At 45.6% G+C, this 27,332-nt stretch overlaps 1 protein-coding gene and 1 long non-coding RNA gene across 10 annotated transcripts in view; one reads left to right on the top strand and one right to left on the bottom strand.

Moving 5' to 3' along the window:
* The window catches only part of LOC117715949 (protein FAM163A), an 82,662-nt gene that overhangs the window by 21,800 nt on the left and 33,530 nt on the right, over positions 1–27,332 (top strand). The window lies entirely within an intron of this gene.
* Positions 138–25,544, bottom strand: LOC143443799 (uncharacterized). Of its 2 annotated transcripts, none has more exons than XR_013113090.1 (3): positions 25,178–25,544; positions 8,984–9,116; positions 138–251 (listed from the first exon to the last, which is right to left on the bottom strand). It is a non-coding gene; the product is annotated as an uncharacterized LOC143443799 (long non-coding RNA). The 2 variants fall into 2 exon arrangements; XR_013113091.1 differs by having other exon boundaries at positions 25,201–25,544.

Genomic DNA, 27,332 nt, shown 5'->3' with positions numbered 1-27,332 from the left:
ACCCCTTGTGAGAGAAATGCTTTCTTTCCCTTTGCCTGTGATGTATCAAACTGACAGGCTTCCCCCTGCTCAGATGAAGAGCTGTTTTTCTCCATGTGTGTGCTGTCAACTCTAGGAATGCTCAACACTGGTTATTGGGTCAGCAAGCAGAGCAAAGCTTTATTCATCCCCTCTTTCTTTAGGCATCTTCTTGGCTGTGCACAGCAAAGGCTCATATACACCAGCTCAGAACAGGAGTGAAGCCGTTGGATCTGTGGGGGACACAACAGAAATACTTCAAGTATTTATCGTCCAGGAGTTCGGAGTACAGGGAAGAAAAACACAGTGTTCCCTTTAGCCTCTGTCTAGCTCTTAACTGGGACAACAAGAACAAAACAGCTTAGCAAAGAAACAAGCTTATTTACACCTAGGCCTGATACACACGTGAGAGGAACCAAAGGCAACCAGAGGTTTAGGATTCAGGTTTCAGTGTCATCTTCAGCTGAAGACAAAGAGAGATGCACATAGGGGAACCACTTTTGGAGAAAATACTGGCATATTTTCTCCATGTATATGTGTTGTATCCACAGGTGTGTACACGTATGGACATGTGTAGAAGACTGGGGAGGATTCTGGATGTCTTTCTCTATCATTCTCTGATCATTCTCTGGTTTTCTCGCTGAACCAGAAGAAGCAAGGCTGGCAGCCAGGGAGACCCAGTCATTATTCTACCTGTCCACCTGTAACAACACTGGGCTTACAGGTGTGCATGTGGCTACACCCAACCTTTTACAATGGGTGCAAGAATTTAAATCTGGGTCCTCATGCCTATACATCAAGTATTCTTGCCACAAAGCTATCTCCCCAGCTCACAACCCCTACTAACTGAATTTAAATCAATGCTTTCTCAGTTGATTTTTTTTTCTTTTGGCAATACTGGGGACTAAGCATAAAGCTTTATGCAGGCAAAGCAAGTGCCCTACCACTGAGCTACACTCTCGATCCCTCCACTGTTAAGACTTAACTGAGATTTATTTGGGCTTCTCCTCCAAGTACACAAGGAAGACTGTTGAGAACCGTACTACCCCACATTTGGGGGCCAAAATGTCAGGGACCGCTCTATCAATGTTGGAACCCGCACTGCCAAAGGCCTTGGGGGCTTGCTGCCCCAAGCTGCTCTGGTCCACGGATAGGGGTTCAGCAAGAGAGAGAGAACAGACGCAAAGAATGGAGACCAGACAGAGTGTGATTCAATCCAGTTTACTCTTCAGTCTCTCTTCTTCTCTCCAAGTCACTAGTTCCCAGTCCCAAGTTCCAAGTCCCTAGTTCCTAGTACCAAGTCTCAGGTCCTAATCCTAGTTCCTTGTCCCTAGTTCCTAGTACCAAGTTTCTAGTCTCCTTCCCAGTTCCAAGTTCTCTTCTTCTGAGTCTCAAGTCTCAAGTACTAAGTCTGTTTCTTCTGTCTGCTTCTCGCCTTTTATATGTCTCACTTCTAAGTCACACCTTAAAGTCTTGTCTCTAAATCACACCTTTAAGTCATGCCCTTAAGTCACATGCCTTTAAGTCTCACAAACCCAAGGGAAAATCCTGGGTATCTAAAACAAGATGTTATCAGAGTGTGCTCAGCTGTTGTAGGCTGTTGTAAACAAGTCTCTTGTCAGGGTATACGGCTCAAGATGGCTGCCATGCAAGGACAATCAGTAAGAGATTTTTTGGCTAGTAGAAACCAAAAGGCCTGTTTTAAATGTGGCAAGCCTAGACACTTTGCAAGAGATTGCAAGGCAGAAAATGAGTTAACCCAGAGACAGCCCAGAAAACTGCCTGGGCTCTGCCCACTTTGCAAACGTGGAAGGCATTGAGCTAGTGAATGTAGGTCCAAAAGAGATGCACAAGGAAACATCCTTTCCCATAATCAGGGAAAGGGAACAGGGGCCAGCTCCAGGCCCCGAACTGGTGCAAGCCAAAACAGGCTTATGGAGCAGTCAGTGTCATACCAACAAACAACAATCCCTGTCTGAACTTAGTCGAGCAACACCAGGAAGCACAGGACTAGACCTCAGTTCTGCCACCCACATAGTATTAACTCCAGAAATGGGACCTCAGGCCTTACCCACTGGAGTGTTTGGACCATTCTATTCAAATGTGTTTGGCCTGATAATGGGAAGAAGCAGTACTACTATGCAGGGACTACAAATTTTTCCCGGCTCTCCTGATGATAGCCGCCTTCTGTTGGCTCCCCACAGGAGACACACTTACAAATGAGCATTTTTCCTATTTTAAAAAAATGTATATTTTCCTCAGAAGAATCATTCATACTGAGTTATCACAGCTATGCTTGTGTCTGTTATGTCTCAGAATAATCAGATCAAAACATCCCTGGTGCTAAACAGGCGTATTTTATGGTCCATATTCTGGTTAGTCTACAGCAGTGTTCTAGAAAGAGAGACTAGAACACAAACTGACTTTACAGTTACACAGCAATGCCATTGAAATGAGGCTTGGGAGCCCTATCCTGACTAGATTCATTTTCTAGGAAACAGGGGTGGGGTGGGGGGGCACTCTGCTTCTAGGCACCTTCTGCTCTAACAATGTGTAATTCTATAATCACAGCTCTGAAGAGAACACAGAATTTCTTAGAGAACCATATGCAGCAGGAGAGAAGGCAAATAGTCTCTGGTGCTGGGCTGTAGTAAATCCTACTTTACAGAGTAGGAGACGAAGGTCAGAGCTACCCCCTCTCCTCACCCAAACAAACAAATGATAGCAGGGAAATCCAAAGCTTTGGATTTGAACTTCAAGGTGACCATCTTGGTCCAGGAGAGATTCTGACCCCAGTGTATAGAAGAATTTAAATTCCTCCCTTTGTTTCCCTGTCACTTTTTTTCCTGGCCCATCTTCCCAGGAGGATCCAATTTGGATTAAGGAACTGCTTTTGAAATCATTCCTAAGGTATCACACATGCACACATCACACATACACACACACACACACACACACACACACACACACTGGGTGAACTCTGAATTTAATCTGGGAAGTCATAATTACTCTTGGGCTATAGAAGCTGAACCAATCAAAGAATCACCTCAAACTCAAGAGAACTTTGATTCACACAACTGGTTGGTAGCCCTTAAGTCTGGCCAATTCTCCTGAGCCTGTTTCCCATCTCACCATTGGAGTATTGAGATTACAGGTGCATGCCATTGAATTTGTTTGTTTGTTTTTTTTAATGTGTGTTCTAGGGTTTGAACTCATAGTTTGTTACCCACCAAGACATCTCTCTGATCTTGAGACATACAGCATGACGCCTGAAGCACAGGTGAGGGCACAGTGTTGAGACCTGTTAGCTGTAGAGTCTGAAGAGAGGACCTCAGAAAACAGGGAAGCCTGCAGGCACCAACACTCCAGGCCAGTGTGAGAGGCCCATGTCAGGCAGCTAATCACAGTGGTTAAGGGACTAGAGGGCTGGGGAGAAGGATGCTTAATCTCTGTATTCTAACTCATTCAGGACTAAGGCTATAATCACCCTTTAAGGTGGCACACACCCTTGATCCCAATACTCAGGAGGCAGAAGAAAGCAGATTCTGTTAGTTCAAGGCCAGCTGGTCTACAGAACTAGTTCCAGGACAGCAAGGGCACCACAGAAAAACTGCCTTGGAAAACAACAACAAGAACCACAAACCATACCTTTCTTGCTCTCCCATGTCATGATTTTGTTTTTTTGGTTTTTTGTTTTTTTCTTAAATGATAGACAAAGATGTGGTGCCCTCTAATGTCCAGGATGTATGCATGTGATGATTGTCAGTCAGAAAGGTTCAGGAGAGACAGAGTTACCCAAAGCTAGGGCTATATCCCTCTAATACTACTTCCCAGACAATGGCCTCACATGGGTAGAATGGATGCTTCCTCAGGCCTCAGAAGTTAATCTGCTTCATATATGGTCATAGCAGGTGGACCACCTAAGCTCCCTTAGACCATCTGAGTTCTAGTAAACATGAACAGCAGGCCCTCATGCAAGGAGACCAGGCTCCCTGTGGTTTCAAAGTCTAGATAGGAAGCCCCTCTTGCTATCCCTCTGCCAGTCTGTATCCGACAGCTCTGTCTAGCACCACGTGTCATAATACCATGGAGGGCAGAGAAACTGAGCTCTTCTCTCTTCCATGCACAGACTCCAGGGAAATGTTCCCAGGAGATGTTCTGGAGGAAGGCTGAGCAGGCTGGAGTGCAGTTCTGCCCACTGATGCCTGGGATCCCTGAGCCAAAGCTTGTTCTCTCTTGGAAAGTAGCCTCCTACTAATAAGCCTGAAAACACTCAGCAGGCTCTGGCCTCAGCAAGGGATTCAGGGACTCAGCCTTTCCCAGCCCCCAGCTCACTCTGCCAGCTCTCAGCTTTTAATCTCCTGCACAGCTGCCTGCTGGAGTGTGCTACACATTTGTATCTGTCGCTCGGCATCGCCTGCGCGTCACTGCTCTTGGCAAACAGGAAGTCTTCTTCTTTCTTCCCAGAATACTCCCCAAGGATGGCCCAGCCCTTGACAAAGCCTTCTACATTTTTTCCTTTCTCATACTAATGATACCCCAAAACACACACACACACACACACACACACACACACACACACACACACACACATACACACACACCACTTACTCCTACTTTTCCTAGCCTATCTAGTCCCCAGCACCCAATTCCTATAGCCTTGTAGGAAGTAGTCATTTGCTTCCTAATAAAGAAAAGCTAAGAGCTTCCAGCCTCCACAACCTCATTTTCCTAAGTGGCTCCCCAAAAGGAGAGTAAGCATACCCCAATTCAATGCCCTCCCAACCGAGACAAAAGTCATAGCATCCTGGAACTCTATGACGTTCTTCTAATTCTTTTTTTGTTTGTTTGTTTGTTTTGTTTTTCAAGACAGGGTTTCTCTGTGTAGCCCTGGCTGTCCTGGAACTCACTCTGTAGACCAGGCTGGCCTCAAACTCAGAAATCCACCTGCCTCTGCCTCCCAAGTGCTGGGATTAAAGGTGTGCGCCGCCACCACCACCTGGCTGACATCCTTCTAATTCTTACAGCTAAAAAGGACTGTGAAAATCATAGTAGAGAGACCTTGGGTAAGAGAAAGGGCATCAGGAAAACTGGCAGAGGAGAAATGAAGGGGAGTAGTAGGCAGAGAAAAGTACAGTGCTGTATGTATGCACACGGAGGCCGTTAGACCCATTGTCTTGTATGAAAGCTTTTAAGTCAATTTTGAAAAACACAATTTGAAAAGGAGGCTGGAGAGATGGCCCAGCAGCCAAGAGCACTTAGCTGAGGGTCCAGGTTTGGTTCCCAGCATACACATCACAGTCACAAATGCCTGTAATTCCTGGTCCAGAGGACCCAACTCCCTCTTCTGGCCTCTGTGGGCCCCTGAACACACAGGTTTCACATAAAAATCACAGAGGTCAGTATCCTTAGCCACCAGGGAAGTGCACATTGAAACTACAGTGAGATTTCATCTTATTCCAACTAGAATGGCTAAGATTTAAAACAAACTAATAATAAATACTGGCATAGATGTAGGGAAAGAGGAACATGTCTTCACTGTTAGTGGAAGTAGGAACCAGTGCTGCCACTGTGGAAATCAGTGTAGAGATTCCTCAAAAAGCTAGAAATGGATCAACCATATGATCTGGCTATACCACTCCTCGGTGTATCCCCAAAGGACTCTACTACATCCTGCTACAGAGATAACTTGTTGATTTATGTTCATTGCTCCTCTGTCCACAAAACCAGGAAATGAAAACAACCTAGATGTCTATCATTTGCTGAGTAGATAATGAAAATGTGATCTTATTCAACTATAAAGAAAAATGAACATCTATGTAGCAGAGGATGGTCTTTTGGGGCATCAATGGGAGGGAGGCCCTGGGTCCGATAAAGGCTCAATACCCCAGTGTAGGGGAATTCGAGGCGGCAGTGGGTGGGTGGGTGGGGGAACATCCTCATAGAAGCAAGGGAGGGGGGATGGGATGGGGGCTTCAGGGGATGAGGAAGAACCAGGAAAGGGGATAACATTTGAAATGTAAATAAAGAAAATATCCAAGAAAAAAAAAAGGAAAAAAAAGAAAAAGAAAGAAAATTATAAAATTTGCAGGAAATGGGCAGAGCTGGAAATAATTTATTCTGAGTGAGAAAGGTCAACACTTCACTTTTGTATATGAATGTTAGCCTTAAATCTCTAAATACGTGTTTCGTTTGGAATATCCTCAAAGGTTAGGAAACCAGTAAGGGGCCATTGTGGGTCAAGGGCATTTCAAGGAAAGGTGGACAGAACACAGACATTCTGAGGAGGGGCTAACAAAACAGGAAGGACAAATGGAAGGGAAGATGAGAAGCTAGAGAGAACCATGTGGAGACCATGTGGGGACCGTGTGGGGACCCTGTAATGAACACCTTTGAGAGGCTATGTGGAAGCCTACTACTGTAGATGCTTTCTGAAATATACACATATAAATGAATTTTAAATGGAGTTACCCTTTAGCACAGGGGGCTGAGGGCGGGGGCAAAGCCTTTCTCAGACACTATAGGCTATCAAGCAAAAAGCCTAGTGCCAAGTATGGGTTACCTCTTTTTGAGTTGTTGGTCAGTGGGGTCCCATACACCCTCAAACATTTCAGGCTATTGCTATGGCTCTTGGTTCCTCTCCAGAACTTGGTGGTAGGACTCTAGCTCTCACGGTGCCAGAAGTTTCCGTTTATGCTGCTTGGGGAGAATATCATTTAACAGTCATCCCAGCTGTGCAGCCTGCACACCACAGTAGCCAGTGGTCCGGCAAGATCGCCCGGTGCAATGCCAGCATGATGAGCCAGCTGCTTTCTGACTGACTTTAAAGCCTGCTACACAAGACTGTACTCATGCCTGGTACTGCAAACTGGGCCCAAACCCTATGTCTATTAGGCTATAGGCCATAGGGAAGAATGCAATAATTTTATTGAGCTAAATGGAACATATTTAAATAGCCCCTCTTAGGTTCTTCTCTTTGTAGTCATAGGTTAGTGAATCTCTCAACCCTCATTAGACAAGCTCTTTTTGTACAATTAATACAAAGACCTATAACTGGCCAATGTACAGAGAATATGAAACTATGGAACACTTGGCTCTAAATGAGACAATTTATATCACCTTTCCTTCCCACAAGGCTAGACGCCATGGGTGTCTGCAGTAAAACAGTATTGGCTGGACATGATGGAAGTCATTGTGCACATAAACTCACCTCGGCTGTGACAGCATACAGGAGACCAAGCCAACCAAATCCCAGCATGGATGGGGTAGGGGCCATGAAGTCTCACCCCAGCTGAAAAGTTCTTAACAATTGATGGCTATGGTCAGGAGGAGAGTATGTTTTATTTTTTTTTCCCCAGGGATGTAGCACCTGGCAGGCTCCTCAAGCTTCAGTAGATGGTCCTGCACCCATGCACACACAGGCAAGGACGTGGACTCAGCAGGTTTAAAAATAAGACTGACAGCACATGAGGGAAGTGGGAGAGAGGACAAGGGAGGGATTGGAGTGGAGGGATGGGGGTAGGAACTAATCTAAACACATCTTATGTGTGTATGAAATTCTCAAGAAATAAATCTTTTTCAAAACCTGGGCACAGTATCATACACATTTAAAAATTAAAAATGCACACACGAGGGGCTTCATGAATAAAAACAGAATGAGGAAAGTCTAAAGTAAATGAGTAATTCAGGTATGCTGGCAGATGCCCGTAATCCTAGCACTCAGAAGGCTGAGGCAGGAGGATCATGAGATCTAGGCTAACCTAGGCTATATGGTGAAACACTACTGCAAAAATGTAATCTGACACAATACATTATGATACAATACAATACTATACAGTACAATACAATATAGTACAGTACAACACAACACAATGTAACACAATACCTAAACTAAACCTAGCATGGTACCCATGTTTAAATGCACAGCGAAACTGTGTTGATATGTCCACATTGCTATGCAACAGATCTCTTGAATCATTTTCACCTTGTAAAACTGAAACTCTAGACAAGTGCTTCTCAACCTTCCTGATGCTGCAGCCCTTTAATATGGTTTCTACTGTTGTGGTGACCCCCAACCGTAAAATAATTTCTGTTGCTACTTCGTAACTATGAACTTGCTACTGTTATGAGTTGCAATGTGAATATTTGATATGCAGGATATCTGATATGTGATTCCCTGTGAAACGGTCATTTGACCCCCAAACAGTCATGACCTCAGTTGAGAACCACTGTTCTATTGTACTAAATGCTAATCCCCTCTATTCTTCCCATGGTCCTTGGCAAACCACTTTCTGCTTCGTGTTTCTATGATTCTGACGAATTAAATAGTCTATAAAAGCAGAATCAGACAGGACTTGCCCCCTTGTAAATGGCCTATTTTTACTTAGCACAATGTCCTTGCAGTTCTTGCATATTGTATCATATGACAGGATTTCCTCTTTAAGGCTGCATAATATTCTGTGGCACACATATCCAACTTTTTACCCATTCCTTTGTTGATGAATATTTGGGTTGCTTCAGTTTTTTTTTTTTTTCTTTCACTATAGTTTGCAGCTGGTTACTCACATAAACCAAGTGAGTTACCAAATACCCGGTAGCCAGCAAAATATGTTTGTATAGAATTTTATCATTGTTTTCTGAGCCAACATTTAGGGGTCTCTGTTTAGTCCCGGGATGATCTAAGACAGACCTTGTGAGAACTCTGCAGGCCACAGATAAGGGTAATGACTGCTGGTATACTAGTACATACAACCATGTGCCCATGAGGATTGGATTTGGTCAAATGGTTTCTGTAGGTGCACAATGAATTTACTAGGGAAGTGTGGAGTTATTTGTGTTAATGATATTACATCATTTTAAAATTTTTTTCACATGTGTATGTGTGCATATGTATGTGTTAGGGGAATGCATGTCCATGTAGAAGTCTGGGGTTGATGCTGGGAATCATTCTCCACCGCTCTTTTACCTTATTCAGTAAAGCAGGGTGTTTTGATCAAGCCCAGAGTGCTCACTGATATGGCTATTCTCTTCCGCCACCTTGCTCTGGAGTGTTCAGGAGTGTTCAGATACACGGGAACTCTGGAAATCATCGTTGGCACCTATATGTCATCCAGGGACAGTGAGAAGATGAGGCGTTACTTGCATGGGTATGAGTGACATCAGGATAGACAGGTTGCAAGACAGTTTAAGAGTGATAAAGGGGAGCCGGGCAGTGGTGGCGCACGCCTTTAATCCCAGCACTTGGGAGGCAGAGGCAGGAGGATTTCTGAGTTCGAGGCCAGCCTGGTCTACAGAGTGAGTTCCAGGACAGCCAGGGCTATACAGAGAAACCCTGTCTCAAAAAACAAAACAAAACAAAACAAACAAACAAACAAACAAACAAGAATGATAAAGGGGGCTGGAGAGATGGCTCAGCAGTTAAGAGCAGTGACTGTTCTTCCAGAGGTCCTGAGTTCAATTCCCAGCACCCACATGGTGACTCACAACCATCTGTAATGAGATCCGATGCCCTCTTCTGGTGTGTCTGAAGAGAGTGACAGTGTACTCACATACGTAAAAATAAATAAATCTTTAAAAAAAAAAAAAAAAAAAAAAAAAAAAGGAGTGATAAAGGGGCCTTCAGGAGGTGCTAGAACAATCCAGAAAGACAAGATGGAGTCAGACAATGGCCAAGGCCTTGGATACAGACACCCAAATATGAGGTAATTAGAAGGTGAATTTAGTCATAACTAGCGATAGTTGGATGTGTGTAGTTAGAAAGGAGAGAAATAAAGATGTACACAAAGCAACCAATAACTTTACTTCATGCTGTATCCAAACTGATTAGAAGCTAGGAAGGTTGGGACTGCTAATAGCAATGTCTGCTGGGAAGGTGGTGACTGTGTTGGTTCACACATGTAACCCCAGAACCCAGAAGGTGGGACAGAGAATTGAAAGTTCAAGGTCACCCTCAGAGACTTAGTGAGTTCAGGACCAGCCTGGCCTACATGAGACCCTATGACAATAAATATGCAGGTAGTAAAATAAATTATACTTTTTAAAAAGGAATGTCTGGTGAAAAAAACATTCCAAGTTCAAGAAGGAAGGCCTGGGCCCCAAGATGGGATGTCCCATGGAAAAGCCTGAGCCTTCCTACCACGGACACTTCTCTCTCTCTATGCCACACCCATCCTTGCTGAGTCCCTGTGTTTGTTTGTATGGTCTGCACAGCAGCGGTGACATTTTATTCTTCAGAATGAAGGAAGAGGGGACAGAGTTCCAGCACAGAGAAGCAATTAATAGCGGAATTTACTCCAGTTTCAGCAATGATTTGCTGAGAGTTCCAGTAGAGCAAGAAGCAAGTGTGGCACCATCCAAACGGAATATTAAAATGTATTCTAAAGCTGGGCAGTGGTAGCACACACCTTAGAAAGGCGGACACCGTAATGAAGGGGCCACACGCCTTTCTAGTCTCACTTTACTTTGTTCTCCTTGCTGCCCCCCTGCCATCCTGGACTTGTGTTCTTCAGAAACACCGTGCTTGGGGGAGGGGGAGACGGCTCAGCAGCTTAGAGCACATGCTGCTCTTCCAGAGGACCCAGGTTCAGTTCCCAACACCAATAACTCCATTTGCAGAGGGATCCAACACTCTCTTCTAACCTCCGTAGGCACTATATATATACATGGTGCACAGACATACATGCAGGCAAAAAAATATAAATAAATCTTTAAAAACAACAGAATACCATGCCTTTCCTCATCTCCCAGCCTTGGTACATGCTGCTCGGCTGCCTGGGACACGCCCCTTTCCTTTCTACCATAAACCTTTAGTCTGGAAAACTTGCCCAAGATCAGCTGGATCTCACCTCCTGGGAGAAGAAATTGGCCTTGACCTCTCTCTGAGTCAGCGGTTACCCCTGCCCTGCTCACACAGAAACCCCGTCATCAGACCACTTCACCCTCTTCCTTGTTGTAAGTGTTCCATAAGTATCTTTTTGAATTAATAGAACATATCTCACTTGAAAGAAAGCAGAGAGTTCAGTATCCCTGGTTGTCCCTAGATAACCCCATGCTTCCCCAGTTCCCTGGTCCCATAGCCACCGAAGGGTGTTTTACCATGGTATGTGTTCAGGGCCTCAACTGTTCAACTGTGATCAGATGTGGTCTCAGCTTAAGTTGCTAGACCCTCTCACTCTGTTGCTACCATCTCAGCGCAGGCAGGCCAGAACAGTGGCCTCAGAGTCTTCCTCTTTGGCCATTCAAACTGCCAAGGGGTATCACAGCACCTGCCATGATGGAGTTTCCGAGGGTCCCTTCCCCAGTGTGCCTCACTGATTGAATCTCCACCCCCTGGGGACCCATAGAACGTCACCTGACACTGGGTCCCACCCCTCACATGCTCAGAATCCATCAGCCTTAACTCCCTGGGCCTCACAGAGGTATAACTGTGAGAGCCTTGGCCTCTTTGGCTCTCTCCCTACCAGATGTCTGCCCTTCCCTGTCCTCTCCTATTGCCTCTCAAGTGGCCCTCTGTCCTGTGGTTCCACTCACTTTCCTTACTTGCTGTTCTGTTTTTATGTCAGCTTGACCCAGGCTAGAGGCATTTGGAAAGAAAAACAATCTAAGAAAATGCCCCAAACAGATGGGCTTATGGGAAAGCATGTGGTGCATCTTCTTGATGATTGATGTGGATATGAGAGAACAGGCATATAGGATATGCCACTCCTGGTCCTCAGTGCTATGAGCAGGCTGAGCAGCCGTGGAGAGCAAACGAGTGAAGAGCACACCTCCATGGTCTCTGTTTCATCCGTGTTCCTTCCTGGAGCTCCTGTCCTGACTTCCCTCAGACAGAGAGCGGCCTGAGAACTGTGGGATGAAACAAACCCTTCCCTCCCCTAGTTGCTTTTGATCATGGTGTTTTATCACTGCAATAGAAACCTAACCGTGCCGCTCACTCAGGCCCTTGCACCTTCACTGCCTTTTCTAGTGGCTGGCCTATCCCTTGTCCCTGGCTCTTTCATTCTGTTACACCAAACTTAGATCCCCATCTATTGCAAAGTCCCTGCCTGTGACCCCCATCCCAACATCCTGGCTCTCTGCTCCCTCTCTTCAACAAGACTAATGACTTCTGTGTTACCTCGGGCGTTGCCATTCTCATGCTGACAATGGTCTCAGTAATGATACCGACCCCCACCTAATCCCAAATCCCACGGTGCAGAGCAATTGGATAGAGACAGCCCAGTGTTGTTGACCTCTGGCCTCTACTCATACACATACATATGTGGCACATGGCCACACAGACATGTACATGCAATAATACACACACACACACACACACACACACACACACACACACACACACACTGTTGCTGAAATTCCTTCCCTGTGGGTGAAGTAACAACTACCCTTCCTAAGATCCTAACAACAGAGGCATGATCCTTCCAAAGTTCATTCATCCTTGGCATCAGGGTGCCAGTGATCACTCTCTCTGAGACCCTCCCTCTCTCTCTTTTTTTTTTTTTTTTTTTTTTTGGTTTTTCGAGACAGGGTTTCTCTGTGTAGCCCTGGCTGTCCTGGAACTCACTCTGTAGACCAGGCTGGCCTCGAACTCAGAAATCCGCCTGCCTCTGCCTCCCAAGTGCTGGGATTAAAGGCGTGCGCCACCACCGCCTGGCAGCCTTGGACTTTCTTGGTTGTGATACTTTTAATGACTGCTTATATTTCCTTAGGGTTTTAGGAATATTTAAATAGTTTATCTGATCTCAATTTAAGTTTGGTAAGTGGTATCTATCTAGAAAATCATCTATTTCTTTTAGGTTTTCCAATTTTATGGAATGCAGGCTTTTGAAGTAATACCTAATGATTTTTAAAATTTTCTCAGTGTTTGTTGTCTCCCTTTTTATTTATGATTTTGTTAATTTGGATACTGTCTGCTTTTTAGTTAGTTTGGCTAAGTGTTTGTCTATCTTGTTGATTTTTTTTTTTTTTTTTTTTTTTTTTTTTTTTTTTTTTTTTTTTTTTTTTTTGAGACAGGGTTTCTTTGTGTAGCTCTGGTTGTCCTGGAACTCACTCTGTAGACCAGGCTGGCCTTGAATTCAGAAATCCGCCTGCCTCTACCTCCCAAGTGCTGGGATTAAAGGCGTGTGCCCCCCCCTCCCTCTCTTTATTAATGGACACACAGCATCATGACTATAGGCAGCCATGATGGGACCCTGAAGGAGGACAGAGTTTCCTAACAGCATGTACGGGTCTGCCTTGCCCCCTGTCTTTGTCTACTCTCTTTCTCAACTGCTGACTTGTCCATCTTCTTAGCTCTCAGTGTACATTTTGTGGGATCCTGTCCCTGCCCACACATCTACACAGCTGTTCCAGTGGCAGCCTTGCCTGGGACAGCTCACAGCCTGCAGCCTGACCACCTCTCCTGTGTGTACTTTATACTTTGACTGCTAAATATCACACTTCCCCTATCCAAGCAGCAAGCCCTCTGGCTTGTCAGTACTTCCATCCTCCCACTGGTCTGTCTTTGGTACCTACTCTGCTCTGCCTGGCCAACCCATAGGTCCGGCCCCCTCTGTTGTCCCTGGAATTCTCCTTAATCTGTTTTGAATTTTTCCTACGCCCCACTCACTACTTTCAGTCTCATTTCTGAGAAGGCATTTAGTTGTCTTCTCTATCCCTTGTGCCAGCAGGTTAGTGTCCACTCTGCCAGCTCCATTCATTCCAACAAGTAGTGCTCAAGATGCAGCCCTGGTCCAGCTTCTGTGTCACCTAAGGCCTTGTTAGAAATGCACACTCTTGGGACCGCCCCCCCCCCCACACACACACACACTCTACTGTTTCAGAAGCTCTCTTGGCCTGTGCCCAGCAATCCATGTTGAGTAACTCATACAAATACTGAAGTTTGAGGGCCAGTGCTCTGAAACCTGGCTCAGGGCATCTCTCCTCTGCTTAACATCCTAAAATACCTTGTGTCAGTTCAGTTCAGATGCAGCCAGATATGACAAATGGGGAAATGCTTTAAAAACGCAAGGATATATTTTTCTTGCATTTCGAAGAAGTCTGCCCAAGCTGATACAGCAGCTCTGCGGTGCCATTAGGAGCCCAGGGTCATAGCTTTCATTTCTACTTCCAGAGCACAGATCTCTTTAGCATCAAAGTCACCTTATGGTTCAAGAGAGCTGTGATAACCCGAACCATCACATCCTAATACTGACTAGGAGAGAGAGCATGAAAGTCAGAAGGGGAAACTCTTCCAGCTTGTCAGTTCTGGAGAAGCAGCCTTCCAAGAGCTCTGAATAGCACTTCTACTTAATAGCACTCTATCAGAATCTGGTCACATGACTATACCAGACATGTACCAGGGAAGCTGGGAAACATGGTTTGTTGTTTTGGATAGCACTATGCCCAGCTAAAAATTAAGTTTCTCTCAAAAAGGTTATATACCATATGGTTTAATTTCCATAACATTATAAGATAGGACAATTACAGAAAGGATTTAACAGGTCAATGGAGGTGACGATGGCTATCAAGAACTGGTAGGAAGGAAGTCTGAGTGTGGTGGCCCGTCCTGTGTTAGGGAGGGAAGAACATGAAGGTCAGGCATTTGAGGTCATCCCTGGCTACATAGTGAGTTTGGGGTTAGCCTGGACTACACAAGAGCTCGCATCAAAACAGCAAAAGAATAACATGACAGAGTTGTTATGAATAGTGACTGTGTAGTAATCCTAAAAATCTATATATGTGACAGAATTGCACAAAGCTAAGTGCACACATACCCCTGTTCATGTAAAGTCAGAGTGTTATTGAATGGGGTTAATATTAGTGCCCTGGCATGATAGTGAACAATAGTTTATAAGACACCATTGGAAGCAACTGGGTGAAGAATCTTTTGGTATTGTTTCTTATAACTGCTCATGAATCTACAATTATCTCAAAGCAAGAAAGGGAAGAAACAAACAAGAACAAGGTCATATCACTGATGAGGAAAGGGAGGTGTTAGAAGCAGCTGCCTGTCTCCCCTGATCCCTAGCTTGTTCTGCTGTCACAGCCCAGGCTTCTGAGGATGCTTAGGTGCTTCCCTGAACAGTGGGGGATAGCCTGAGCAACCTATACCTGTGCCGGACTGCTCTGCTGCTCGGACTGCTCTGCTGCTCCGGTCCTCGGGTCAGGGTCTAGCAAGAGAGAGAGTGGGGGAAGAAGGGGAAGAGAAGAATGGAGACAAGCCAGAGGGTCTGATCAAGTCTAGTTTCTCATTTATTGTCTCTCTTTTATTGTCTCTTCTCTCTTATTGTCGCCCCCTTATTGTCTCCTCCTCTCTTATTGTCTCCTCCTATTGCAAGGAAATCCTGGGTATTTATAAGCACAAGCAGGGGAACACAGCTGAAGACACTTTACCACGAGCACCATGCAATTGGGGTCACTAAACAGCAAAACAAGATATGTGGGATAAACAAGACGTTTGTCAGAGTGTGCTCAGCTGTTGTAGGCTGTTGAAAAACAAGTCTCTTGTCAGGCTATATGGCTTGAGATGGCTGCAAAGTTGATAGCCACTTTCTGCTAAAAGTCGGCTCCCAACCTATACCTTCACAGACTGCCATTGCTGTTGTGAAGGCATTGCAGTTAGAACTCAGGGCTCACTACCCTCTTCATCGGAAGAGTCCCATTGGGGGAGGGGTGTTATAGTCCTAGCCTTCAATGGTTCTCAACTTGTGGGTCATGACCCCTTTGGGGAATTGCATAGCAGATATTTGCATTGTGATTCATAACAATATGAAAATTAGAGTTATGAAGTGGCAATGAAATCACTTTATGGTTGGGGTCACCACAGCGTGAGGAACAGCACAACATAAGGTCTCGGCACTCAGCAGGTTGATGACCACTGCTTCCTAAGCTTTTCCTCTGAAAAAGTGCCAGTGCTCTCAGCCAAGCAGCTAACCTAACAGAGAGTGAAATGGCCTCCATCTGATTGAAAGGGACAGAGAGCAGAAGGACTCGTGAGCCTCGGGTGTTTCTTTAGTGACTGCAGGGACAGCAGACAACACTGAGACATTTCTTTGGCAACTATTAAAGAATTCTGCCCTGTCATCTTTCCCCATGCTCCGTTCCCTAGCACCAGCTGCTTCCTCACTCCTGGACAGCTTTGCTGGGTTTGACTGTGCTCCCTGGGGAAGTGTCACACTGTTGTCACATTGCTCAAACAGAGCCCTATCTGGAAGCTCTTTTTGAGACAAAGAGTAGTCTGCTGATTTTGAGACCCTGGCTGGCCTGGAACTCACTGTGTAAGGACAGGCTGGATTCAAATGTGTCACAGTCCCTCTGGGTCTACTGCCTTTGAGTGCTGGGAAGACACAATGTGTTACCATGCACCTAGTAATGTATGGAAAAGTAGCACTGGGAGGGGGAATTGGGGAGGGAGATATAAGAGGAGATGAGAGGGGAGATGAGAGGGGACAAGAGGGGAGATGAGAAGAGAGGAAAAAGGAGAGGAGAGGAGAAGGGAGGGGAAGGGGAGGAAGAGGGGAGGGGGAGAAGAGAGGGGAGGGGAGAGAAGAGGAAGAGAGAGGAGAGGGGGGAGAAGAGGAAGAGAGAGGAAAGGGGGAAGAAGAGGAGAGGAGAGTTGAGTTCCAAAACACAGCACCTAGAAAAAGAATGATACACACACAGGCCAAGGGGACCAAGGTGCAGAGCCAGCATCAAAGGGCATGGGAAGAGCATGTCCAAGCTTCCTGGCAGAGCACCGGGAGCAGAGAACTTAGCTGTAAGGCAGGATAAGCCCATGCAGGCAGATGCTGTCAGTTTATGGGCACTATGGGTGTCAGATCTGGTGGAATGCAAGAGGCCTTCTGGATCTCTTGGCCCTGAACCCATGGAAGGAGATCCGGGAGGGCAGGGATGGATGTTTGGGGTTTGGTGAATTCTCTGAGCTCAATCGGCAGCATTCTATGAATGTTTGTACTTTTCTTATAGGTGTATCCATGGCTTCCATCAGGCTCTCAAAGAGCTTCCACAGCCCTGAACAACTGGGAGTGGCATCTGGAGATCTGAGAAAATGGCCTGGGGGGGGAGTGAAGGGGGTGGGGAATAGTTGGGGTGTGGGGGTACAGGGAACTGACCAAACTCAAGAGAATGTGTTTCGCTTTGGCTGGTGAGCTGAGCTGGCATATACAGCCAGATCCCTGTGGGTATGGATGTCCCGGCTTCCTCTCAGCCAGGCCAAAGGACATGGCAGGATATTCTCCCAGCTCACGAGGACCCTTCCCTGTGCAGATTCCTGTCGACCTAACCCTTTTGCTTAACTTAGTCACTCCTCCAAGGTCGGGGTGACCTTCCCTCGAGCCCTAGACTCCCTGTCCTTCTGGAAAGTGTTTCCACAGCACACTGCTGTTCCCCTGTTGGAGGTCCAATGCCCGTGTCATTGGGGCTGATGTCTGTCTTGACACAGTTCTAACCCAGTGCCTGGCATATGGCAGACACTCGATATTCAGTGACTACTAACTGGATGAATAGAAATACAGAGGAATATGTTGTCATTGGGTAAAGAAAGGACATGTGCTCTTTGTAGTGAGAGTTTTGAGTACTCTCGGAAAAACGAGTTGGGATGGGTCTTTAATTCAGCAGGAAAGAAGATGAAAATGCCCCCAGGTTTGTGAAGTAACTCCAGGGAGGTTAAGTCTAGTTTTAACCACAGAATATCCTAGAGAGTCCTTGACAGGAAAGGGCCATCCTGATTAATTCTTTGCTATAAATACAAAAGCAGATGAAGCTGAATAAATTCAATAGGGAGAGCATTATGGAAATGTTTATATGTAAATATTTGTAAAACAGATGAGCCATGAGTAGACAGAAGCAGAAGCCTGTGTTTAATTTGTGCTCTAGCCCGTGGGCCAGCATTCTACCCACAGAATGGTTTACTCAGGGCCAGTGCTAGCGAGATGAGAGACATGTGAGTCCTGGGCAGTAGCCATTGAAAGACAAATCACCTCTGCTTTGTTAGCCCAACACTCACTTGTGGTCACCTGTCCTCTCCTCCTTAGTATATAGGAAGGATGTGTGTGTGTGTGTGTGTGTGTGTGTGTGTGTGTGTGTGTGTGTGGTGTGTGTGTATATGTGTGTGGTGAGTGTGTGATGTATAATGTATTGTGTAGTTTGTGTGTATGTGTGTGTGGTGTGGTATGTGTGTGGTATGTGTATGGTGTAATGTGTGTATGTGTGGTGTGTGTATGTGTGATATGTGTGGTATGTGTATGGTGTGTGTATATATGGGTGTGTGGTGTTTGTGTGTATGTGTATGTATATGTGTGTGTATCATATGTGGTGTGTGTATGATGTGTGTGGTGTGTGTGTGTATATGTGTGTGGGTATGTGTATGGGTGTCTATATGTGTGTGTGTGGTGTGTATGATGTGTGTGTGGTGTGTGTGGTATGTGTGGTGTAGTGTGTGTATGTGATGTGTGTGTATATGTGGGTGTGCATGTGTGGTGTGTATATATGTGTGTGGTATATGTGTATATATGTGTGGGTGTGTATGGGTGTGTATGTGTGTATATAGAAGTGTATGTGTGTGGGGGGGGTATATGTGTGTGGGTAGGTGTGGTGTGTGTGGTGTAGTGTGTGTATGTGATGTGTGTGTATATGTGTGTGTGGTGTTTGTGTAAGTGTGTATGTGTGTGTATATGTGTGGGGGTGTGGTTGTGTGTGTGTTGTGGGTGTGTGTTGGCCCTGATGGAGTGAGTCCTTCATTTCTGTCATCTCTACTCTCTGCCTGGTTAATTATCAAATTATAAGGTGGCTCTTCATTAGCAATGCTGATGGCCATCCCTTCAGGCTTGGTTCCCTGCCCCCAATCCATTTAACCATTATTAAGTGTACAATTTAGTGGCACTTAGCATATTCCCATTGCTGGGCTATCTCTACCATCCCTCTCATGTAAGCTCCTATCCTAGCCTCTCTAAGAATTGCCCATTATGGAAACATTGTATAATGTGTGAGGATTCATCCATGTCATGGTGTATGTCACAGTGCCTGTCATTCCCTTTTATTGTGGGATAGAATTCCATCCATCTATTGATGAATATTTGGACTAGTTCCATCTTTGGGTTACTTATGAGTAAAATCTGTCTTGAACATGTGTATAAATATTTGGTTTGTCCGGCGGTGGTGGCGCACGCCTTTACTCCCAGCACTTGGGAGGCAGAAGCAGGCGGATTTCTGAGTTCGAGGCCAGCCTGGTCTACAGAGTGAGTTCCAGGACAGCCAGGGCTACACAGAGAAACCCTGTCTTGAAAAACCAAAATAAATAAATAAATAAATAAATAAATAAATAAATAAATATTTGGTTTTCTTTGCATTTACCTAGGAATTTAAACCCTCTAAAATTTTGCCCCCAAAAATTTGAATTTTAAACTCTCCCAGAAAATATTTATCAAAAGCTCAGTGAAAAGAAATATTATTTGTGATAGGTTTGAGTTGAGGTTTTGTGAGAGTTTTGTTTTTGTTTTATTTTGTGACAATTTTTTTAAATATAAAATCCTTTCATTAGACAGTTGACCCCAATTTCTAATTCATTAAGCATAGAAAGGCAGAGATGAGCTGGGCTGGTCACAGGGGCCAGGAGCTGAATACCATTGTCCCCCAGTCCTCCTCAACTCCTCTGAAGACCCTAGAGCAGTAGTTCTCAACCTTCCTAATGCTGTGACTTTTTAATACAGTTCCTCATGTTGTGGTGACCCCCAACCATGAAATTATTTTCGTTGCTAATTCATAACTGTAATTTTGCCATTGTTATAAGCTGTAATGTGGATATCTGATATTCGACCCCTATGAAAGGGTTATTTGATCCTCAAAGAGGTCACAACCTACAGGTTGAGAACCACTGCCTCGGAGCCTTGTAGAGCTCCTGAGCAGACCCTGGGGTCCCCCTCAAGCCTGCATGCATAGCTCCCTGCGACTGCTGACCCCTCCCAAGGCACTGCTTCCCAGCACAATGGACTTGGATGTTGGTCCTCAGATTATTCTGATAGACACACTAAGAACCTGCTTTTTAGTGGGCTGTGGTGGCACATACACTTAATCTCAGCACTGGAAGATAGAGGCGGGCAGATCTCTTTGAGTTTGAGGTCAGCATGGTCTCTCAAAAGCAAAAAGAAAAAAACAAACAATAGCAAAAAGTTAAAAAACAAAAACTCTGTTTTTTGTTACTATCATGTTTGGGCATGGTGGGACATGCTTATACACCCAGGACTCTGGCAGCTCAGAGAAGAGGACTTAGAGTTTGGAACCAGCCTAGGCTAGGTAGCAAGGCCTAATCTCAAAAAAGGGAGGGGCTTTGGAGCATGAGCACTGACCAGATAGCTCAGGTAATAAAGTACTTGCCATGAGGATCTGAGTTTGATTGCCAGGTCCCACATAGAGAATGCCAGGCTTGGTGCCATGGACTTGTAATCCCAGCACACTCAGAAGTTGTGACACATTCCTGAGGTTCACTAACCAGACAGTCAAACCTACTTGTCAAGTTCCAGAGCAGTGGGAGACCCTGTCTCAAAACAGAAAGACTGACAATGCCTGAGGATGATACCCAAGGTTGTCTTCTGGCCTCTACACACAAGTGTACCAGAGCTTATGCACCTGTTTACACATGTGTGTCCAAATAAACAAACACAGCCACAGATAACAATGGGAAGCTTCGATCTGGGTTTTCTGATGGTAGGAAGGTTAGTAGCATTCTGGGGAAGGCTTGAGGGAAAGCTAAGGCAAATGTGGACACAGGTACTGGGATCTATGTAGCTGGACACACGGGCCACGAGCTCAAAAGCCTACCATCAGCGTCCGTGCAGGAGACATGGGAGAGGGTAGTGAGGCAGGCCCTGGGCTCACTGCCTGCTGCTGGGGAGTCGTGGGGGTGCTTAACTGTATTCTCTGTGTGTGTGATACAGCAGTGACTCCTATGGAATTCTCTCAACCTGCTCTTTAAGTAGATGCCGCTCAAAGCTTGAAAAGGAGAACTGGCTCTTCCTAAACTCTCCAGTCGGCTTAGCTGACTGTAGTGAGAATTTTGAAATTTTGGAGAATTAAAAACACAGAAATATTATTAAAAAGTGTTTTCATTTTAATCACTGGTGTGGGAATATGGGACTGCTTCGTACCCTCTGCAACAGCTGATATGCCTCGTGCTGTAGCAGGGGCATGGCTTTGCCAGCTGCATACAGTTTCTGCAATTGTGTGATATTTGGAATTCTGGGAACTTTTCAGAGGGTAGGGCCCCAAGAGGCAGATGGTGATTATTGGTCATTCAGAGGCATTGGTTGTTGTTTCTTAGTAGTCGTGCTCAAAGAAACAAGAAAAAAGAAATTAGATTCCGATCTCTCTCGCACGTTCCTCCTCCTCCTCTTTTTCCTCCTCCTCTTCCTTCTTCCCTCCCTCCCTTCCTCCAATACTTCTTTCTCTTCTGTAGAGATAGCCGGTGAAACTGAGGGAGATAAAGGGTGGGAAAAAGAAGAACTCACAAAGTGGCTAAGCCCGTTACAGCTAGTTGTATTTCTCTTTTGCTTGTGTTGCTGAAACAGTCAAGTAGAAGCCAGACAGAGCAGTTCCCTAAGTCAGCTCGATGCCTGGCTGTGCACTGCTCTTCTAACCTGCCTGCTGCCTTATCTAAAACCTATCCTGAAGCACCTAAAACGCTGGTAATGCAGAATAACAGGAAGTATCTTCTCCTCCTGCAGGCATGACTTCCTACAGTCTTCCCACCATTAACTCTCCGCCTAGATGGGGGGTGGGGGGAAGGTACATGGGGGATGGGGGTAAGGGTCAGACTGGAGACTTATTCTTCTCTATGTTGGTTTCAGACCCAAGAAGAAACGCCCTCCTCCTCTCCCCCCCCCCCCCCCCCCCCCCGCAGCAGACGGAAGGAAAGTAGGGAAGCCCACAGCCAGGTACTGTGATTATCAGTTCCAATTCACCTGCGTATGAACATCCCTTCATAGAGTGAGAGCTATAAAAAGCATGACCTCCAGCCATGAGGTATTGGAGAGGGCAGGAGGGCACGGAAGCTGACCTGGACACCAATTTATTCTTCAGTTTTGCACAGAAGTAGAGCATTGCCTGCCCACGAGCAGAGAGGAGGAAAATTTTCTAACCATAGGATCTGGGGTGGGGTTGGGGGAGGGGAGAACTGAGCTGTCAACCTGGACTTTCTGACAAGGTGGCAGGAAAGATAACAGAATTCTGGGCAGGGAAAACGACCTGAGGGAAGGCTGAGAGGGGAGTGCTGGAAGGGGGCGGGGATCTGTAGCTGGACACACAGACCACAAGCTCTAAGGTCTGCAGGGGTGAGCACTGCATGTCTGTACATGAGGCATCAGGGAAGACAGAGGCAGGGACTTGTAGTAAGACCTAGTACAGTACATGCCACCAAGTAACACTATCCTTTTGAACCCTGTGGGACATAACCAGCCAGCCAGGCACAAGCTTAATGCAAGCTCTGAGGTGGAGTCACAAGGCTGAGGAGAAAGAAGGCTGATTCAGAAAGGCAGGGAATGGTCAAGCATCATCCTGATGGCTGGACAAGCTTTTAAAAGGAATAAGCAAGAAAGCAACATAGTCATGCTTTGAAAAGTTATTAAACTGAACACTCTCCTCGAACTCCGGCATTGAAAATGTACTTTAATGAGGACAGCTGAGGTTAGTGACTTGAATGGCCTTTTTAAAAAGCTTTTACTTCCAGATTTTTTCCTTTTCTTTTCTTTTTCTTTTTAAAATATATGTCAGTGCTCTATCTGCATGTGTACCAGAAGAGGGCACCAGATCCCATTACAGATGGTTATGAGCCACCAAGTAGTTGCTGGGAATTGAACTCAGGACCTCTGGAAGAGCAGACAGCACTCTTAACCACAGAGCCATCTATCTCTCCAGCCCCAGTGGATGGCTTTTCAATGATACAGAGAGCCAAATCCTCCCTCAGAGTCCCAGTGGGTCAAGGTTAGTGGGTCTCAGAGCCCAGGCAATGACAAGAGGATGTTTCAGCTAGATGAACAGGCTTAAATGTTTCAGGAAGCATGGCTGGACTTCTGAACATTTCAGGCTGAAAAACAAATGGAAATAAACACTCCTATTTCCTGTTTATCCGTTCCCAGTGGCTTGTGATAGCTTGCTGCACACAACAGGTAGGTTTCTGTTATTCTCAAGAAGAGGTCACAAGGCTTCTAGAATGACCAGTGGAACTTTAAGTCTGGGAATTATATGTGTACAAAGCAATGGATGGATGTGTGACTGGTACCTTAGAAACATGGTTTGATCACTAGCTGATCAAATCAACTCCTGAGAAAATCAGCCCCCTGTTCTGATGTTTTAGATTGATTTGTACAATACTATAGATTGTCTATGCAGTAGGTAGAATTGCTTGGAGAATTAATTCCATAACATAAGAATACTATATAACATGCTGAAAGTCATATATAACTATATGTCATTCACGATATAATAATATTTTTTTGGTTTTTTTCGAGACAGGGTTTCTCTGTGTAGCCCTGGCTGTCCTGGAACTCTCTGTAGACCAGGCTGGCCTCGAACTCAGAAATCCGCCTGCCTCCGCCTCCCAAGTGCTGAGATTAAAGGCGTGCACCACCACCACCCGGCAATAATTTTTTTTATTTCTGGAAAATAACAGTTCTTTTCACAGACAATGTATGCTTTGAAGAATGCCATGGTGTGACCCAATGCATGACATTTGGCTAAGCATCTAGAAGACAGGCCTAGGAGGTCGGGGCCAGGCAGGTTTGAATGAATAAATAAGACACAACACAGGTTCAAAGGGGAGCCCTCCACATGATGGGCCAAAAGGGCACAGATCTGTGTCATAGAGAAAATCTCAAGGGTGCCAATAACCAGAAGGAGAAAATAACCTGTAAATTCAATCTCACTTCTGTTCAGAAATTCTGTGTGATTTGATTATGCCCTGTTATAAGCACATTAAGGAATTGTGGATCTTGTCTCCCAAGTGTGAAATGGAAAATTTGAATATAAAACATGCTTATGGAAATGTAAGCAGTGTTATTTACCAATAACACTGTCATTGGTAAGGATTAAAATATGAATTAGGCATGGTGGGGTACCCCTATAATCTGAGCACTTGGAAGGCTAGCCTGGGCTACAGGGAAAGAGAAAGGTGGGGGAGGGGGAGAGAGAGAAAGAGCCTGTCTCAAAGGGAAAAAATGAGGAAGTACATAAGGCCAAATGCATAAATGCCTAAGTGGGGTGACAGCTCTTCCTTGCTGTGGCCATTAGTCAATACAAGGGAGGTGCTAACCTAGAGTATCTGTACATACACGTCTCTGTGTGTGGACACCACGTCAGCATCACTTGAGAACTGAGGAATGCAGAACCTCAAGTCCACCCCAGCATGCAAGCCATTAAATACCCTGGAGGTTGGCTCTAAATCCTCCAGATGATCCTGATGCTGGCTGGAGGTTATACAGCCCCTCTGCTGGTGTCTGCCCCAGGACGGTCCCTGCCCCAGGTTGGTTATCATGCATCTTTATGGATTCTTAGATTTACTGAAATGCCTCACCCTTCATGCCAAATCAGCTAAGCTTCTTAATATTGGTTAAACAGCTACTACTTCCTGGTTCTATCAGCTGGACTAGGGCTGTATTCCCAGACTTACACCAAAGGACCAGAATGTTCTCAGCATCTTGGCCGTGAGAAGATAGAGGGCACTTCTTAGTCCTCAAGTGTGGCAAAAACCCAAGAAGCTGTAATAAGTTTTGGTGCTTGGAGATCTCAGAAGAAACGGCATCCTGTATGCATCATGCAAGTCATTTTGTAACCAAAGTAGAAAGCAAAGCATATACACAGGATGACTCTTCTAATCAGTGTTTTAACAGAGATGCAAGGTAGATTAGCGTTACAGCTGTGTGCAAAGGGGAAATGGGATGCCTTCTTCACGGATTTGATGGTGATGGAAATGTTCAGAATAAAGGGTGATGACCCTAACCTGTCACTCTTCAAGCTAGTTTCAGCATAGCCAATGATACACGCTCTTGATTGGTTGACTGCTCTAACCCCTCCCCCTCCTATAGCGGGGGGGGGGGGGGGGGATTCAAATGAGCAGCCTCAAATGAGCATGCTCCTGGGAATTGGTGTGTGATTGGACTGTGGGACCTTGGGATGGTTCCTGAGGCAAGAGTACCTTTTCTTGGAGTGAATCCATACCTCCAGCTTAGTAGATTCCTCTGGGATCCATGGAAGGGAAAAGTGAATGCAGGGAAGAGAAAAATGACTTCTTGCCTTGAGCATGAGTTGTTTCCAGTTCCCTGTGATGCGCACAAATTTGTTTATGCCGTCAGAGAAGCTGAGAGCCAGCTGCTGCTCCTTCAAGCAGGGAAGGCACCTCTCCCGAGCTGACTCCTGCGCTGCCCCAGGGAATGCGGGATGAGCTCAGGGCAGGGTGAAACACGCATCCCGGACAAGGACCAGGCCTCTCTGCTCAGGGATATAATCAGCTTTGATGGGCAGAGGCTAGGGCTGTTTTTCCAATTAGAGCTGTTAGAGGATTCTGGCAAGGACAGCATTTGGCTTAATTCAACAGACCCGGGACTCATTGAATTAGCGGATGTAGAAGGGATGAGAAGGACACTAATGGGAGGGAACCTGGGGTAGCAACAGGAGAGGGGGAAGGGAGCCCAGAAGGGGTTGGTCAGGAAGTACACGGCTATGGTTAGGGTCACTAGACAGGCCAGGTGAAGCAGAAATCTTTTGGTACATGAAAGGTAAAGTTGGTGAACAGTTTAGGCATTTAGATTCTCAAAGTCTGTGTTCTGGCTTCTGAACGGTTTTGTGTACCCTTCTTCCTTCCCGGACATCCAGCACTTGCTGCTATCTCCTCCTTTTTTCAGAGCCTACAGATCTAGGGCAGCCTTCTGGCTTGAAAAAGAACAGCAGAGAACAGACCTTGAAGATTCTGAGTCTACATCTTCGCAGGAGAGAAGGCCACTCATTCCCTAGGAAAGTTTAAGAACTTGTCTGAGACCACCTAACCCTTCAGAGGCAGTGTCAAGGTTACAATCCAGCCTCCCACCCCTACGTGTCGCTGTCTCACCATGTTCATGAAGATTGTTTTCAGTGCCTGTGCAGACTTGGGCATTCCTGGGAATTTACGTTCCTAGCAGCCTGAAACCCATTCATTTAAAAAGCCAGGCTTGGTGGCCGAGGCCTTTAATTCTAGCTTTCAGGAGGCAGAGGCAGGTGGATCTCTGTGAGTTCAAGGGCAGCCTGTTCTACACAGCAAGTTCCAAAATAGCCAGGGCACACACAGAGAGAGAGAGAGAGAGAGAGAGAGAGAGAGAGAGAGAGAGAGAGAGAGAGGAGAGAGAGAGATCGAAACAGAGAAAACACATACAGAGACACACAGAGAGAGAGACACAGAGACAGACAGAGAAAGAAACAAAGAGAGTTGGCAAGGGATCTGCAGAGATAGCTCAGTGGGTAAGCTCTTAACCACAAAAGCATGAAGACCTAAGTCTTCCAACAATCCATGTAAAGTCCGGGCCCAGTAGTGTGTGTCTGTAATCCCAGAGCTCCAACAGCGAGATGAGAAGGTGGAGATAAAAGAAAATTTTGAAATAGGCCCAAACTAATAAAATAACAGGGCCCTGTGATTCCTTTTCCTAACCTAAATAGTTAAAAATGCCTGTCGGCAGGTTTGGGCCCAGTTAATTAGTTACAGAAAATATAGAGTTATAAGACAAGGACAAAGGCCTGTAAAGCCTTCCAGAAACTGACTGACCATGAAAGATAAAAAGTATACAAGGACATCCTTAGAAGAACAGAGATATGTCCAAATGAGTAATGGGCCATCTGGTGTTCCTCCAGACCCTTTCCCCCTCCCCTTGAGGTCTTCTCAAGGTCCAAGAAACTGCAATTTAAGTTTAACTAGATACTATGCTAACTTAGACTGGTACAGTCTGCTGATGTAAAACAACCAATCGTGTACCCACGTAAAAATCTCCCAATTCCCCCACCCCTTGGCTATATAAGTCCTAATTCTTAGAGCCTTGAAGTCAGTCCCTCTATCTCCTATGTGAGATATGGAGATATGGGCTGGCCCAGAGCTCTGATATTACACTGCCTCATGTGTTTACATCAAGCTGGTCTCTCGTGAGTTTTTTGGGTGGGCGCAGTCCTGAGACTTGAGTGAGAATCCCTCTTTGAGTCCTTTCAGAGACAGGACTAACTGGACGTCTAACTTGCAGCACAGTGATGAATATCCACTCCAAAACAAGGTAGAAACAAGGACAGACATCTGAGGTTGCAACAACCTAGATACCCACATACACTACCTACCT

Source organism: Arvicanthis niloticus, chromosome 10 (assembly GCF_011762505.2).
Source record: "Arvicanthis niloticus isolate mArvNil1 chromosome 10, mArvNil1.pat.X, whole genome shotgun sequence".
NCBI classification, from domain to species: domain Eukaryota; kingdom Metazoa; phylum Chordata; class Mammalia; order Rodentia; family Muridae; genus Arvicanthis; species Arvicanthis niloticus.
This window is presented reverse-complemented; position numbering and strand designations above follow the sequence as displayed.